Genomic DNA, 19,151 nt, shown 5'->3' on the forward strand with positions numbered 1-19,151 from the left:
AAGAACAAGCGGTTGTAGGACTGATGGAATACACAGGGGTATACTTACAAAAATTGTTGAAGTGGAAAATCATCATAACGCTGAAAAATGCACGGAGAAAAGCTTCCTATCTTTAGTATGTTGTGTGAAATCCAGGTACATGCAAAATCTCCAAAGAGGCAGACTAAGGGGGTCATTCCGACCCTGGCGGTCATGGACCGCCAGGGCCGGGGACCGCGGATGCACCGCCAACAGGCTGGCGGTGCATCCAGGCCAATTCTGACCGCGGCGGTAAAGCTGCGGTCAGAAAAGGGAAACCGGCGGTTTCCCGCCGGTTTTCCCCTGGCCTGAGGAATCCTCCATGGCGGCGCTGCAGGCAGCGCCGCCATGGGGATTACGACCGCCAGCCTGGTTCTGGCGGTTTTGACCGCCAGAACCTGGTTGGCGGTAACGGATGGCATGGGCACTGCAGGGGCCCCCTAACAGGGCCCCACCAAGATTTTCAGTGTCTGCATAGCAGACACTGAAAATCGCGACGGGTGCAACTGCACCCGTCGCACCCTTTCCACTCCGCCGGCTCCATTCGGAGCCGGCATCCTCGTGGAAGGGGGTTTCCCGCTGGGCGGGCGGCCTTCTGGCGGTCGCCCGCCCGCCCAGCGGGAAACTCAGAATTACCGCAGCGGTCTTTTGACCGCGCAGCGGTATTCTGACGGCGGTACTTTGGCGGGCGGCCTCCGCCGCCCGCCAAAGTCAGAATGACCCCCTAAGATATTCTGTTGAAATTGTGCAATACAAGAGTACACTCTAGATTGTAGGATCAGTGCAATGAGGGTCATTTAAGGGGCTTTGTGTTTTGGGTTCGAAGACTGATTCCAGATTGCTTAGCAAGATCAATAGCATAAGGGCAGTCTGATGTGATCACTTCCAGGCAGGACCGGGCAGGAGTGTGGGACCAAAAGCCGCCCTGGGACAAAAGATCAAAAAAGCTCAGCTACCTCTCTCTTTACATTATTCCATTCTCTCTCTCCTTCTCTTTGTCTTCTCACTCTTTATATATCTCTTGAAGCCCCCCTGTGCCTGCTGCAGTTAACATGGGGGAGCTAAGGAAAGTGACAGAGGCACCAGGAGGGGACCTGGGATTTCAAAACCCAATTTCAAGGGCCCCAGCCCTCTGGGGAAATGCCCGGTAGAATAAAAGGCCTGTACAGTCCTGCTTCCACTGTGGCCCAGACGATATATTGCTGTCATCTTCTGAGCCAGGTGCAGTTTCATCCAGTAAATGTAAATGCATAGATTGGCAATACATACTTGTAAATGATAGTTCCAGTTTGTGGGTTCAAGCGCTCGAGTATATCTGGATAAGGGAACCAAGATTTCAGTAGTGTGTTTACTAGGAAGTTTAGTTTTAGAGTGTAAGCAAAGATAAGTCTCAGATACATTAACTGAAACAATTGATGTGGTTTGGTTGCTATTCTTGAGAACAGGGCAGGTGGCTTTCTTTATACCTTGCTGATGATATTAGAACACCATCTTGAGCCTGGAATGCACTTTTACTTTGCAGAGAAGATGATATTGAAGTTGTAGCAATTTTGGTGGTTAAATCAGTGCCCACTCAGGATGTGTTCCGCTGCATGCAGCAGTGCATAGGGAACTGCCAGATCTCGGCAAAAATAAAAAATAAAAAAGGTTTAGTGAATGTATTTAAAAGTTGAAAAATTAATGTGAGGAATTGGGTTGTTGGTTATGGGGTTGAAACCCTATTTAAGCAACAGCCACAATCCTTGTCAGGGTGAACCACAAAAAGTTACTAAATTAACTTGAGCCTACTCCTATGGCATCTTGGCACAAAAACAATCTTAACTTTGAGATAGTAAGTATAGCACTTAGAAAGTAGAAAAGTGAAAACCCAATGCAAGAAAAATCCCACACTAATTTAGAAAAATAGAGTTACTTTTAATTAATTGAGACCAAAACAACAAGAATTCAATTTGCAAAACAAAAGGTATACCATTTATTTGGTTTAAAGTGTAAAATAGACCTTAAAAGATCAATACGCCAACCATGGACATCTAGTCTTGCGAGAGGGCAAAGTTGAAAGTTATGACCAACTGTGATGGAGTACGAGGAGGATACATGACATGGATTGGGCCCCGTTTTCACTTTCCTTCAGACTTAGAAGATTCTTCGAGGCAGCTAGATTGTCCAATGAGGAGACGTCATCACCTGGGAGCCGCTGGATGAAGTTGCGGTGAAGAGTTCTATGGTCAGACTTAGAGGCATATTTATCAAAGGGTTGCGTCACTTTTGCATCACACAACGGGGTGCATAATAGATGCAACACTTAAGTTTGATTTATCAAGCCACGCAATTAAATAAATATTTATGAATATACACTCACACATCTATCTATCTATCTATCTATCTATCTATCTATCTATCTATCTATCTATCTATCTATCTATCTATCTATCTATCTAGTCACTTAAAAATCCAAAGGTTACAGGGACGTTATAGTTGCGATCTGAATTTACCTGCACCAAACCATAGAAATTCAGCAGTTATAGTTAGCTAAAGTAACTGTAAGTTGTGCCCTAGCGTAACTATAACTTTCCCCCTTGCCATGCACAGCTTTGAGCTAAATAACTTTACTGCAAATATTACATTGATATTATCAATAATATTATCAAAAATGTCATGAGTGATGTAATATGTGGGGTAATTAGCAGTTCATGGTGAGGGTGCAGCTTTATGCAGTGATTTTCTATGACTTTTTAACGTAAAGTAATTTTAATTATTTTATGTTACTGCACTACCGCTGCATATGACCTTCTGCCTGGGGTGGCGGGGGTTGGCAGCATGGCCAGGCCATGCTGCCAAACCACTATAACTACTGATGGAGCAGAAAAAAGAAAGCCTAACAAATATTCATATATCATGTAACGAAATTGTATAAGGTAGTGTGATTTTAGCAAAGAAAAATAATGTACGTCGGAAAATGTGCCCACGAGGTAGTTCGCCATTATTATAAACAAGCTTAATTAATCATGAAGAATTGACAAATGTAGTAATCCATCATAATTGCAAATGTATTCTATGATTTTCTTGTTGAAACTGTTCTATGCTTAGCTTAAATTTAGCAGAAGCTTTGGCCTAGTTGCCTGGTCTCAAATTTTAACTGCGTTGTTTTCACTTGTATTAACAAAAACATACTTTTACTTTAAGGTTGTATTTTTCCAGTAGAAATGACTAATACACTTATCTCAAGGTTTCGTGCTAGGCTAGTTTCATCACCTTTGAAGCACGGTCAGCTTCTGCAGGTGCAGACAATAAAGACTCTGATATAATAATAATTGGCAAACTTTGTTGCAACTTGTGTTCCAAGGCTTCAAGGACACCTTTTGCATAAATGAGTACTAAGAGAAATACACTATTCATTGGTCAAAAGGAAGCCACCCTATGAACCCTCCAATGGAAGACCCTGAAGAATTTGGAACGTTTCTTACTTAAACCCTCAGGACAAAAAGAAGTTAGCCATTTTTCTACGATGCCATTTTGAAGCCTGATTCAAGACGCCATTTTAAAATGACCCTTTGATGCCTTTTCCCTGTCGCAGAGAAAGAGACTTTAAGAATTCTCACCCTAGACTCTAACTTTAATTTTGCCCCGTCTTGCCCATGCAAGTAACTTTTGCCCCATTCTCCTTGCTGCCACAAGGAAACTTGCTTTAACTTTGCCCCTTTGAAATCTGCCCCATGCTGATCGAACCGGTACCTGAAGGATGAAGACTTACCTTGAATGCTGATTGTATTTGGTAATTATGAAAGGATAATTGTATTATGCATTGTGTTTTCCTTCTTAGGTACCAACTGCTTTCTTTTATAGAGCCTAATCTAGATGTTTTCTAAATTTGTGTTGACTAAATTCTTTTTGCATGAAGCCCCACATGCCAATGCTAATTAGAGGTTAGTTGAGGTATTCACTGGCTGCACCATACTAAATTGAAATCTTGTTATGCTGACCGATGTATGCAATTAGTCAAATTCAGTTGCTTATATTAGTGATTTGTATTGCTATAACCGAGTGCATTATAACCCAAATTTTGCGTAGATTGGGTTTCTTCCGTCGTTATGGACAGCTAGTAATGTTCGTATACATATATCATTTGATTTTGAGACTCATATATATTGTGTTAGCTTTGTTAATATAGGGAAATAAACTCATTAACTTTTAATAAACTGGTGTGGTTATTCATGACTGAAAGGTCATGTTGCGTCAAAATACTGATTGTTATTGATTCCTAATATGCTATCTGATCTATTACTTGAGTATAGGGTATTGATTATAATGGTTATTGATTATTGATTTGAGTGATCCGACTATTCTTGGATGAGGAGAACCCAACTCGGTTAAAAGGTTCACCGACCTCCAGCGTGTCCAAGTACAATTAATTTATAAAGACTGGACGCGCTATCAGTAGATGGTAGCAGAGATTGATGGTTTCACCCTTAGGGACCCCATCCGAACAATAGGCGGATTCAAGTTAGGATTTTCTTTGATAAAACAAGTTGGAGAGATGATGATGCCCTAAATCCCCAATGACTTTCCCGGAATCTCGGAGCTTGCGAATGGAGGAAATGGAGGTGTGAGAATGTTTTCAGCATTTCTAGTGACAGTATGAGTGAAGTTAGGGTTTTGCGCCTGCACAGCTTATGCTGCAGATGAATTGTGAAGTTTGTGAGGATTTTAGGGGGTTACGAACTCCAATCAAAAATTTTAGAGGAGTGATACTCCAAAGTGTGAGAGTAGGGAAGTCGTCGAACTTCACATGTGTGTAGCGCTTTGTGCAGGAAAAATTGTCCACGTGGTTGTTGATGTTGAGACGGGCCCTGCGAAGTCAAGAGACTCCGGAGTATGTTGAAAAGTGTGTGAGACACTTGATTGATGTTGTAATCTGTTCGGTTTAATAGGTTGATCGGGCATTGTCAACGAGTCAGTATAAATATTGAGGAATGAAAGAAAATGTTCAACTTTGAGATTTGACGAATTCTAAGGCACGCTAGAATAGTTCATTGATCAGTTGAGAGTAAAGTTTGCGGGTCAAATTTTGCTTGCGAAAGTGGGAAACCGAGAAAGATGGAATAACTGCAGAGGCTAGTGAAAAATCCCTAAGGTTTCTGAAGCGATTGTATTACCCTTCCTGTAGTAAACCAACAGATTTGTTTTCTTCTTTTTGGTTAGTGCTCGCAATATACTGCAGAAATTAGTTTTGAGTGAAGCTGAATGAAGGAGGACAAGCCGCGGGACTTTGTCAGCCGCAGTGTGTGGGTGTGACGTCACTAGGAGCCACGCTGGGATAGGTTGGTTGGTGAGAAGGGTTGCGCACGGATTGGACGCAGTCCGTGAAGCGCAATTGGTGGCGAAAGGCAAGCAAAGAGGATTCTGAGAATTAAAGTCACTTATTGATTACATTTTTAAGAAAATAAAAGACGGAAAAATGACATTTTTCAAAGCACTTAAGAGTGCCTTGACGGGAGATGTATATATTAAAGCAAACGTAGGAGAAGAAACACTGCCTGAGGATACACCAGCTTACATCGTGATTGAAGAAAAGGGTGTCGCACCATGTCTTTGGTTAAAGCAATGGTGCAAATTAACAGAAAAGCATAGAAGTGTAGCGTTCCCTATCCATGGGTCGTTTAATCTAAGAGTCTTGGAGAATTTAAGATTTGTGCTATACGACATGAAAGTACCGCCAAGACCAGCACAGTTTGAAGCATTAGCAATTTGGGAGCAAATGGCTAGGAGGCAACAACAAAAGAAATTTGAAATAAGACAGGAGTCAGTCCAGAGATAGTGAAAACAGTAGAAATTCGAAAAGGTCAGACGAGTCAGACGATGAGGAATTCATTATGGAATTGCTAAATGACCGCCCGCCACCATATGTGGAAAGCGAAAATGGTTCAAGCGCCAGTACTGCCCCTCCAGAATCAATTCAGGGTAATGTAACACCGAATTTGAAAATAACACAGAGGAAAAGCAGTTCCGATATGCCTTTTACACCAGAAATACCACAGGTTCAGAAAATATATCCTGAGGTACCTAAACTGAAACCTGTCAATGATTACCAGCCACAGGTTCAAAGCCGCTATTGTGATGAGCATAACTTGGAAATGACTTCTAGTTTAATGGTGCAGGGAGGACAGAATTACCAAAGACCGACATTGATTCAAACCGAACCAACACAAATGTTGATGCCTCAAAAGCAGATGCAAGAAGTGCCGAAATACATTCAAATAGCAGAAAACCAGCTAGGCATGCCAGCAATGATGTACCATAATGTGGGAATTAACATGCCACAGAATTCGGGGAACAGACAGAATCCTGACGAAATATCTCTGCCTATCACTGTAGGTCCGCCAGTGCCATTGTATATACAGGCAAAGCCGAATGTATGTGACCATGGGGTAATGACACAAAATGAGACAGGAAGGAGATGCATAGAAAACACTCAAGAAATGACTCCGGTAGGAACACTGCTAAATAGATCTGGATCCTTGTTGGAATTCAGTCTAATTCCAGCTTGTGCTCCGTCAACTGTGGTAAGGTCAGGTCCACCACTAATAGTACCGCTAACTTCAAAAACAGAAACGCTACAGAGACCATCAGTAGCAGTCGATGTAAGTGCTACATTGATGGGACTGAATGCACAACAGTTGACACAATGGTTGAACAGCCTGAACTCCGCACAGAGTACACCCAGCGGGAAGGGAGAAGAATATTTGAATAAAATAAGATTGGGCATGGAAGCAGACGAACTAGTAGAGGGAACGATGGGTTTGAACAGGTTAGAATCATACACAGAAGAAGAGCTGTGATACATGTGCCCTAGAATTACAAGAGAAGTAAGAAACATACATAAGAAGTTACAAGAAATTGCAGACAGAAACAAAGTCGACATAGGTAAGACCAAACACTTGAGCAGAAGTTATAGGTTAGACTTTGAGACAAAATATTTTGAACACATGAGTTCTGCAGGAATGAAAACACACCTTAAAGAGATACTGCAAAGCGCGCAGGTTTGGAGATGTCTAGACAAATGGGAGAGCAGATGGGTTAAGAAAAAGGATAAGAAGAAAGAAAGTACCCCAGACCAGAATGAGAAAGTACAACAGAATTATGACCTGATAACCATGCTACCAATGAGAGAAACGGCAGGGGGAAAACTTGTCCATGTACCTTGGCACAGGTGCGATATTCAATCCTTTACGGATGACTTTCCTAAATTAAGAGAGAAACCGATCGAATGGTATCAACAAACAGATAGATTTGTGAAACTCGCAAAATGTCTTTGGGAAGACCTGAATACTTTATTCGAAATTGTGGTTCCGGCAGATTTGTGGGAAGATTGTAAAAGGGCTGTAGGTTGGCCAACAAGTGAACCAGAAAGAGATAGGGACACAGGTGCACCATCGCCTACGGTAATGAGTTTATACCATAAGGTGATTGAGCATTTAAAAACAAAAGTTGCGTCGAAAAATGTGGATTGGCAGAGAATTGACAGAACAGCACAAGAAGTTAAAGAGTCGATACATGCATACTATGAGAGATTGTTGAAAGCGTTTAAAAATTACAGTGGCACGGAAACAATTGAGGCAAAGGACATGCTCCATTTTGTGTTCAGATTTGTGGAAGGATTGAGACCCGAAATAAGCCAAATGATTAAAATGCATTTGATTTGTTGGCAGTCAAAATCGATTGATGAAGTGTTGAATTATGTAAAATACTGCAGTCATGAGATTGAGACAAAACAGAAAAGGTTGAAAGAAAAAGTGATGGTGATGCAGATTAGAGCAGCTCAGACAGGTTTGCAAGGTTTGCAAGGTTTTCAACAACAGTTGCCGCAGCAGCAACAGCAGGGAAATGCTATGTTTCAGCCACAGATGAGAGGCAGAGGACGAGGAGGTTTTGTGAATAATGGTCCTGATTTAAATACTGTTGCAATTCCAAATGGTATACAGGCAATTAAGAAGGTGATGCCATGTCACACGTGCGGAATCGTCGGGCATTGGAAACAGGAGTGCCCAATGTTGGTGCAGGAAGGTGTTAGTCAGCAAAACAATGATGTCAATACATTTCAGAATATGAGAGGACCGAAATTGAGAGGTCCAATTCCAAACTTCCAAAATAATGTGAATCGGATGCAGGGTTTACAACCCATACAACCACAGCAGGTGCAAATGCCCCGTGTACAAATGGTACAATCGCAGCCAATGCAACAGCAGTTTCCTATGGTACCTAATCAGCAAATGCAAATACCCTTAGCACCAATGAATCAGCAACAAGTAATGCTTCCTCAACAGGTCACGGGTCAAGGAATGAATCAGAGTGACACAGTACACCAATTCCCGTTACACAGTGAGAATGGAATAAACAATGAATGGGAGAGTGAAAGTTCAGATGAGGAGGGAAATTGTATGCTTGCAGCATCTTTGGAAGTTGATCAAAAGGGACCGTATGTGGAAGGAAGAGTTATGGGTCACAGCGTTTAATTCTTGGTTGACACCGGAGCTACACGCTCTACAGTTAGAAGTATCGAAGTACCAAATTTGCCACTTTCAGGGAGAACAGTTCAAGTAGTGGGAGTGGCAAATAGGTATCTGAGAAACCCAATCACAGATCCAGTGCAAGTCAGAATTGGTAACTTTCAAGGGTCACATAAATTTGTGGTGTGTGATTCGAGTCCGATATCCCTATTAGGGAGAGATTTATTGTGCAAATTGGGATGCTCGATTATGTGTTTAAATGATGGAATTAAAATTCAGACAAACAGTAATGAAGAAGAAGAGGACAGTTTAGGAGGGGACGAAGTGGAAACTGTCGATGAAGGGTATCCCCTGATTACTCTTTATCCAATGTTCACTGAAGCAGATATTCCTGCTGAGTTACAGGAGACAGTTGAAAAAGAAGTGTGTGATATGACAGGGAAAGAAGTAGGATTGGTTAAAGGAGCAGAACCAGTGAAAGTGACTGTAAAACCCAATGTAAGTTTTCCTCAGACTCCGCAATACCATATGTCGCAAGACACTCTCATGAAAGTCGCCCAACTCATTGACGAGTTTGTGAAACAGGGAGTACTGAAAGAAGTAATAAGTAGTCCATGTAATTCACCAATCATGGGACTAATAAAACCAAGTGGAGAGGTCCGAATTGTTCAGGATTTGAGAAAAATAAATGACATAATAGTCAAGTGTTGTCCCGTGGTACCAAATCCAGCTGTGATAATGTTTCAGATTCCCTGTGATGCTGAGTGGTTCTCAGTCATCGACTTGTCACAAGCATTCTTTTCTGTGCCTCTTCATGAGGACAGCCAATTTCTCTTTTGCTTCAAATTCTTGGACAGAGTCTACAGTTGGTGTCGAATTCTTCAAGGGTTTTCGGAGTCACCATCAATTTTCAATCAGATTCTAAAGAAAGATTTGGAATCATTGGAATTACCTTTTGAATCAACCTTAGTACAGTATATTGACGATTTACTGATCGCATCCAAGACAGAAAATGACTGTACGGTTGACACTATTGCCCTATTGAACCATTTGAGAAGGAATGGACACAAAGGTGGTCATTCCAACCCTGGCGGTCCATGACCGCCGGGTTGGAGGACCGCGGGAGCACCGCCGACAGGCCGGCGGTGCTCCAATGGGCATTCCGACCGCGGCGGTAAAGCCGCGGTCGGACCGGCAACACTGGCGGTCACCCGCCAGTGTACCGCCGCCCATTGGAATCCTCCAAGGCGGCGCAGCTAGCTGCGCCGCCGAGGGGATTCCGACCCCCCCTACCGCCATCCAGTTCCCGGCGGTCCGCCCGCCGGGAACCGGATGGCGGTAGGGGGGGTCGCGGGGCCCCTGGGGGCCCCTGCAGTGCCCATGCCACTGGCATGGGCACTGCAGGGGCCCCCATAAGAGGGCCCCTAAATGTATTTCACTGTCTGCTGCGCAGACAGTGAAATACGCGACGGGTGCAACTGCACCCGTCGCACAGCTTTCACTCCGCCGGCTCGATTCCGAGCCGGTTTCATCGTGGAAGCCTCTTTCCCGCTGGGCTGGCGGGCGGCCTGAAGGCGGCCGCCCGCCAGCCCAGCGGGAATGTCAGAATTACCGCCGCGGTCTTTCGACCGCGGAACGGTAACCTGACGGCGGGACTTTGGCGTGCGGCCTCCGCCGCCCGCCAAGGTCAGAATGAGGGCCAAAGTGTCTCCTTCAAAGTTACAATTTTGCCAGAGGAAAGTGAAATATTTGGGTCACCAAATAGAGAAAGGGTCGAGAAGAATCATGAAAGAAAGAATAACAAGTGTACTTCAAATGAGTCCACCCAAGACGAGAAAAGAGGTGAGAACGTTTTTGGGAATGGTAAGCTATTTTCGCCAATGGATTCCCAATTTCTCAACTCTAGCCAAACTTTTACTGAAACTGACCCAGAAAGATGCGCTGGATGAAATAGTGTTGAAAAGAGATGAAATGGATGCTTTTATTGAATTAAAGGAATGCATGTGTAGAGCTCCAGCTTTAGGTATGCCTGATTACACAAAGCCTTTCACATTGTTTTGTCATGAACGTGATGCATGTTCCTTGTCTGTCTTGACTCAAGCCCTTGGTGGTGTAAACACACCAGTAGCATATTTTTCAGCTACTTTGGATCCAGTCGCAGCAGCCTTACCAGGATGCTTGCGTGCTGTAGCAACAGTTGGTATAAGCCTAAATCAGAGTGAAGGAATAGTGATGGGACATCCTTTAACAGTCATGGTCCCTCACTCAGTCAAAATACTTTTGACACGTTCCCGAACACAGCACATGACCGGTGCTAGGCTTACAAGGTACGAGACAATAATTTTGGGATCACCCAATGTGCAGCTGAAAAGGTGTAGTACGTTGAATCCAGCAACTTTGTTTCCCAGTGAAAATGTTGAAATTGTGAACGCCGAAGACATCGACCACGACTGTCTTCAGGTGACTGAATTTTGTACAAAACCAAGACCTGATATCAAAGACACCCGATTTGAAGAAAATGATCAAATTATTTTTGTTGATGGTTCATGTTTGAGAGATGCACTGGGAATATTGAAAGCAGGATATGCTGTATGCACAATAACAGGTGATCTGGAAGCATCTTGGCTTCAAGGAGTTTACTCTGCACAGGTAGCGGAACTAGTAGCCCTTACTAGAGCTTGCCAACTATCCGCATTAATGAAAGTCACCATTTACACTGAGGGTCAGTACGGATTTGGAATAGTGCATGATTTTGGACAATTGTGGTCACAGAGAGGCTTCATGACCTCTTCAGGATCACCAGTGAAAAATGGTGAAAGAATAAGAGAATTGTTACATGACATCCAGTTGCCAGGAGAAATAGCAGTGGTAAAATGCAGTGCACACTCGAAATCACAAGACTTCGTTTCTTTGGGAAACGGATATGCAGATCAAGTCGCAAGGTTTTGTGCATTGAACTGTATATTGCTCAGAGACGAATGGAACTTAATAAATGAGCCAGAACTTGAACCAAGTGAAGCCTTTGCTCTAAATGTTGTAGATACAATCGAAGATTTGAAATTCCTACAAAATAATGTCAGTAAGGATGAGAAACTCTCATGGAGCAAATTACAATGCATAAAAAAAACAGATGATTTGTGGGTTTCAAGTGAAGGGAGATTGGTTCTGCCAGACAGTCTTTTAACGCAATTAGCCAGGTTGTGTCATGGACAAGCCTACCTTGGAAGGGATGCCATGATTAGATTATTCAAAATTGATTGGTTTAACCCCAAATTCCGTCAAGTTGCTGAAGCAGTTTGCCATCGTTGCATCATTTGCCAACAAATAAACGCAGGGAAGGGAACAGTAGTAAATTTGAGCCACATCGGAAGAGCAGGTGGGCCATTCAGCAGGATGCAAATGGATTTCATTGAGATGCCTATGCATGCAGGCTTGAAATATGTGTTAGTCACTGGATTGAAGCATACCCTACACACAGGAATGACAGCCGCACAGTTGCAAAATTACTCTTGAGAGAACTAATACCACGATTTGGATTCCCGATCTCTTTAGAATCAGATAGGGGAAGTCACTTCAATAACAAAGTAATAAAATTATTGTGTGCAGCACTGAACATTGAACAAAAATTGCATTGTAGCTACGCCCTGACGCATCAGGACTAGTGGAGCAAATGAATGGCACATTGAAATCGAGGATGGCGAAAATATGCGCATCCACAAACCTGAAATGGCCTGACGCATTGCCCTTGGTGTTAATGTCAATGAGAAACACACCTGATAGAAAAACTGGACTATCACCGCACGAAATCCTCATGGGCAGAGCCATGAGACTTCCAGCAGTTCCTGGAAATGCACTTGTAAATATTACCGATGATATGGTATTGGACTACTGCAAAGGTCTGGCTGATGTGGTACGCTCTTTTTCTCACCAAGTGGAGGCAACCACCTTGCCACCGATCCAAGGTCCAGGACACACCCTGAAAGAAGGTGACTGGGTCGTGATAAAGAAGCACGTGAGGAAGTCGTGTCTAGAACCCCGTTGGAAAGGACCTTTTCAAATGATTCTGACAACTACCACTGCTGTGAAGTGTGCAGGAGTTCCCAACTGGATTCACGCCAGTCACACGAAAAGGGTGACGTGTCCCACAGAAGAGGAAATCGAAGCGCTAAAATTACCAGCAACCGACAGGAAAGTACCAGCCACTGAGACAGAACAAAGAGAGCCTGAAAGCGAACAAGCAGAAATCGAGACAGAAGAAATATTTTCTGAGGAAGACGCAGTCGATCCTTTTGAGGACAACAGAGAAGAAGCCTCAGGAAGCGACAAAGATCCTGAAGGTGACAAAGAGCCTGTCACAGGTGAAGAAGCAGGAGAGCCTAATAAGAGGAGGGCTTTCCCAGAAGCAGACGATACAGGAAAAGAAAGAGAAAACCTGATTGACCTCCTAGGGGAAGTAGACAAGACAGAACAGAGTAAAATTTTTCAAATTCTTCCAGAACCAGTTGCAGGTCCATCAGGTGAAAGCAGCGTGAAACGAAGACAAAGCATATCGCCAGTGAAATCAAAGACTAAAGAAATATTAAAAGAAAATGAAGGGCCAAAGTTGAAGGAGAAAAGAAAAGAAGTGTCTATCGTAATACCAGCACGGAGTGAAGAAAAAGACACAGCCAAAGAACAAGACATCTGCGAAAGAGAATCGAAAGGAGATGCAAAATTGAAACGGAAAATCATACTGAGCAGAAGATATTCTGGTCCAGAGTGGGCATACACAGCCACTAACGATTGGTCAGACGAATTTCTATCTCTCAGTCTTGAAAACGAAGAAACAGAACGTCACTTTGGTACTTGAAAAGTGAAATTTCATGAACCTTACCGAATAAGACATTGACAACCTGATTGACTTTTGAACCCGATAAGACATTGATAACTTGATTGACTTTGAAACCAATTTTGAGACAAAAGCTGCTAATCCTATAAGACACTAAACTGCTAAAGAAAATCGTGTGAACATTGAACTCGTTCAGCTTTATATATATATCTGCAGATCTGATTTGATAAAGTGTCTTCAACTTTCTGATTCTATATAGATCATGCCAGGCAGTACTACAAAAGGACATAAAATGAAGTGTTGTAAATACATGTGTATAGGTCTAATAACTGCATGTGTACTAATAATCATAGCAATAGTTCTTGGAATGCATGGAAAGAATGAAAGAGACGCGAATGATGCTTCTACTTCTAAAACTACTACTGAATTAACTCCTTTGCAGAAACTCGAACAAGACGAGATATATTTACACAACAAGAAAGAGCTCTCCTCGAACGTCTTCTATCGCTTGCTGAATGAGTATGTTGAGACAATGGATGCAAAAGATTGTTATGTGTGCACACACATACCTACCTCAGTAATAGAAGGAGTGACATATCATAGCATGCCTCTTACGTATGGCATTTCATGTAGTTTGTTACTAACCAGATTCTATAATCAGGAATCTATTCAATACTTCTATTCCAATTATGATGTTGTGTTTCCATATATCCCCATAATTGAGTATTTGAGTAAAACAGCAAGAGATTGTTATATAAAATTAGAGGTTTCTTTGAACCACTATTGCCTTTTCCTGTAGTCCATGCTCATAGAGACAACCTTACATGCTTACTTTCACCCGTAGAAAAGAGTTTTTTAGAACACACTGAAGATAGAAGGAGAATGGTAAAGGAAAAATTAGAAAGGGAATTACACAAAAGGACATCTGTAGATAACTATGCTTTTGCCGCAATAAAGACACAAGGGAAATTAGCTTTAGATGCATTACATATAGGGAAACTTTGCATACATAGACCTAAATCATATTATGACACAATCTTTGTGGGAACAGTGAATGTAAACATACGTTTTTGTTTCAGGCTAAGTGGACGTTCATGCTGAATGGACAAGACCCAGTTATTCCAGGGGTCTATTATATTTGTGAACTTAACACCTATTATCGTCTTCCTAAAGGATGGTATGGGATGTGTTATTTGGGAATAGTATTTCCAAAGATTTATCAACTGGATGACTTAAAGAAGTTTCCAAAGCTGTCTGAATCACATCGCATTCAGAAAAGGGAGACAGCTTCTGGTGTGGTAGGAGATATATTTGGAGCACTGATTCCTTCCATAGGAGTCATATTGAATTCAATTAAAATACAAAAGTTGTCTACTATTGTGGATAACATGCTGACAAAATTCTCTGGAGCCATAATCCTGATTGATGCTGAACTTGCTGCAGAAAGAGCTATGACTCTTCAAAACAGGCTTGCTTTAGACATTCTTTTAGCAAAGAATGGAGGCGTTTGCAAAATGCTTAGTGCACGTCACTGTTGTTCTTATGTTCCAGACAACAGTGGGCAAATTAGGAAAATGCTTACAAATTTAACTAACGAGAGTGCAGATTTGAAAGAATTGAAAGAACAAGGAGTATGGGAAAAGGTTGCAAAAGGATTTGCTTCCGTGGGAAATTGGCTCAGGACCATTTGGAACGGACTATTACTGAAAATAGTAAAAGGAATATTAATAACATTAATTTGCTTATTAGGTATTTAAGGAATTTGGAAAGCTATTAAAATATTGAAATCAAGAAGCAAAAGGAGAAGAGAAGAGAAGGAACAAATTAAAATTGTAGAAATATACAGAGAAAAATCAAAGGGAACAAAAAGGAAGAGGGAATTGACTGAAGTGCCAAATTACTAAAACAGAATTTTAATGAAATAAAATTTGTGGTGGAAGATTTGATGTGATGACATAATTAGTCATCAGAGGAGGGATTGATGGAGCAGAAAAAAGAAAGACTAACAAATATTCATATATCATGTAACTAAATCGTATAAGGTAGTGTGATTTTAGCAAAGAAAAATAATGTACGTGGGAAAATGTGCCCACTTAGTAGTTCGCTATTATTATAAACGAGCTTAATTAATCATGAAGAATTGACAAATGTAGTAATCCGTCATAATTGCAAATGTATTCTATGATTTTCTTGTTGAAACTGTTCTTTGCTTAGCTTAAATTTAGCAAATGCTTTGGCCTAGTTGCCTGGTCTCAAATTTTAACTGCGTGGTTTTCACTTGTATTAACAAAAACATACTTTTACCTTAAGGTTGTATTTTTCCAGTAGAAATGACTAATACACTTATCACAAGGTTTCGTGCTAGGCTAGTTTCATCCCCTTTGAAGCAAGGTCAGCTTCTGCAGGTGCAGACAATAAAGACTCTGATATAGAAATAATTGGCAAACTTTGTTGCAACTTGTGTTCCAAGGCTCCAAGGACACCTTATGAATAAATGAGTACTAAGGGAAAGACACTATTCATTGGTCAAAAGGAAGCCACCCTATGAACCCTCCAATGGAAGACCCTGAAGAATTTGGAAAATTTCTTACTTAAACCCACCGGAAAAAGAGAAGTTAGCCATTATTCTACGATGCCATTTTGAAGCCTGATTCAAGACGCCATTTTAAAATGACCCATTGATGCCTTTTCTCTGTCGCAGAGAAAGAGACTTTAAGAATTCTCACCCTAGACTCTAACTTTAATTTTGCCCAGTCTTGCCCATGCAAGTAACTTTTGCCCCAATCTCCTTGCTGCCACAAGGAATCTGCCCCATGCAGATCGAACCGGTACCTGAAGGACGAAGACTTACCTTGAATGCTGATTGTATTTGGTCATTATGAAAGGATAATTGTATTATGCATTGTTTTCCTTCTTAGGTACCAACTGCTTTCTTTTATAGAGCCTAAGCTAGAAGTTTTCTAAATTTGTGTTGACTAAATTCTTTTTGCATGAAGCCCCACATGCCAATGCTAATTAGAGGTTAGTTGAGGTATTCACTGGATGCACCATGCTAAATTGAAATCTTGTTATGCTGACCGATATATGCAATTAGTCAAATTCAGTTGCTTATATTAGTGATTTGTATTGCTATAACTGAGTGCATTATAATTAAAATTTTGCATAGATTGCATTTCTTCCGTCATTATGGACAGCTAGTAATGTTCGTATACATATATAATTTGATTTTGAGACTCATATATATTGTGTTAGCTTTGTCAATATAGGGAAATAAACTCATTAACTTTTAATAAACTGGTGTGGTTATTCATGACTGAAAGGTCATGTTGCGTCAAAATACTGATTGTTATTGATTCCTAATATGCTATCTGATCTATTACTTGAGTATAGGGTATTGATTATAATGGTTATTGATTATTGATTTGAGTGATCCGACTATTCTTGCATGAGGAGAACCCAACTCGGTTAAAAGGTTCACCGACCTCTGGCATGTCCAAGTACAAGTAATTTATAAAGACTGGACGCGCTATCACTACCCAACCCAGTGCCATGCAAGGTCTTCAGCTGTGTGCAATTGGAGGTTGGTTGCAGGGCCAGGCTCAGTGACCAACTCCCTATAACCACCCAACTATGCCAAACCTTTGGCTGTACACAGCAGCCCCTTCAGTCAACTCCCTATACCAACCCAACCTTGCATACATAAGTCTCTGAGTGGGTCTGTGAGTGTGTGCATCAGTACCTCAGTAGGACTGTCAGTGGGTGCATGGGTCTCTGAGTGGGTCTGTTAGTGGGTGCATGAGTCTCTGAGTGATGTGCAAGTGAATGCGTGACTCTTTGAGTGGGTCTGTGAGTGGATGCATGACTGTCTGAGTGGGTCTATGAGCTCATGAGTGCCTGAGTGGGTCTATGAATGAGTGAATGAAGGTCTGAGTGGGTCTTTTACTAGGTTCATGAGTCTCTGAGTGGGTCTGTGAGTCGTGCGTGAGTGTATAATTGGATCTGTAATTGAGTGCATGAGTGTCTAAATGGGTCTGTGAGTGGGTTCATGAATGTATGAGTGGGTGAGTGAGTGTCTGAGTTGGTCTGTGAGTGGATGCGTGAGGGTCTGAGTGGGTCTGTGAGTGGGTGCTTGAGTGTCAGGGTGGGTCTTTGAGTGGGTGTGTGAGTGTGTCTGAAAGTGTGTGTGTGTCTGAGTGGGTCTGTGAATGGGTGCATGAATGTCAGAGTGGGTGTGTGAGTGGGATGAGTCTCTGAGTGGGTGTGTGGGTGATTGCATAAGTCGCTGAGTGGATGTGTGAGTGGGTGCATATCTCTGAGTGCATCTATGAGTGAATTAATTAGTATCTGAATGTGTCTGTAAATTTGTTTTTTTTCAACAATATTCACAAATTCATTGCAACTTTACACAGGCCACACTGACGGTCACAATGAATTCACAAATATCGCACATGGGAAAAAGATACCTGTTTCTCAACATACTTTACACCTCAGGGGTCCTTCAAAGACCCCTATATGTCAAACATGGTGTCATGGTACCCCTGATTTTAATTTTCAGCCACGGGGACATGAACCGTTACCTAAAATGATGGCCACAACTTTCTGCTCAGGTTGGGGTCTGCCATTCTTATTGATGCACATATTCAACCGGAACCCTAAATATACACACCTACATTTCCTTTCATTTCTCGACAATTACTGAATTAATTTACACCAAATTACAAAAAAGCACAATCTGCCGAACAAAATATAGCTTTCTGCCAAATTTGGTGTAATTCTATCCAGCAGTTCGGGCTGCGGTCATGTTCAAAACTCCTACGGGAGAAATGTACTTTCTTGACTAACCTTTTTCTCAGCCCCCTGCTTCACAGATTACCCTGAAACTTTCCATGCACAACAAGAATCGCTGGCACACTTTTTTTTGGAAATGCTTTTGAAGATTCATCAAACGACCCCCTAGATATAGGCTTGTCAAAACTTATTTTCTTATGGAATCATGGTCCTAACTATAACTATAACTTGCACATCCCTCATGCATTACTTATGACCTCACATATGACATTATTCATGACTTTGTCAGTGAGAGCACTGATGACATCTCAAATGACATCACTGATGAAATCATCCAGTGAGTGTAAGTGGTTGTATGGATGTGTGTGTGGATGAGTGAGTGGCTGTATGTCTGAGTAAGTGGTTGAGTTAGTTGCTGTATGGGACTGTGAGTAGATGTGCAATTAGCTTAATGGGTGAGCAAATGGCTGTGTGAGTAGCTGCACTGGTTGACTGAGTGGGTGTATGAGTGGCTGTATGGGTGAGTGAGTGGGTGTGTGCATGCTGGTATGGGTGAGTGAATCAGTGTGTTTGTGACTGTATCTGTGAGTGAGTGGGTGAGTCTGGGATGGTATGGGTAAGTGAGTAGGTGTATGAGTGGATGTATGCATAAGTGAGCGGATGTGTTAGTAGCTGTATCGGTGAGTGAGTGAGTGTGAGTGGCCGCATGGGTGAGTGGCTGCACGGGTGAGTGAGTGGGTGTGTGAGTGGTTGTATGGGTTAGTGACTGTGTGTGTAAGTGACTGTATAGGTGAGTGAGTGGCTGTGTCAATGACTGTATGGCTGAGTGTGTGGGTGTATGAGTGGTTGTATGGATGAGTGAGTCGGTGTGTCAGTGGCTGTGTGGGTCTGTTAGTGGGTATGTGAGTGGTTGTATGAGTGGGTGTGTGTAGGCGGCTGACTCGCTATATAGTGTACAAAAATGACCTGCACTGTGCAGAGAGTTCGAGCAACCCTACTTTGGTATCCAGAGT

This window comes from Pleurodeles waltl, chromosome 2_2 (genome assembly GCF_031143425.1).
Source record: "Pleurodeles waltl isolate 20211129_DDA chromosome 2_2, aPleWal1.hap1.20221129, whole genome shotgun sequence".
Classification (NCBI taxonomy): Eukaryota; Metazoa; Chordata; class Amphibia; order Caudata; family Salamandridae; genus Pleurodeles; species Pleurodeles waltl.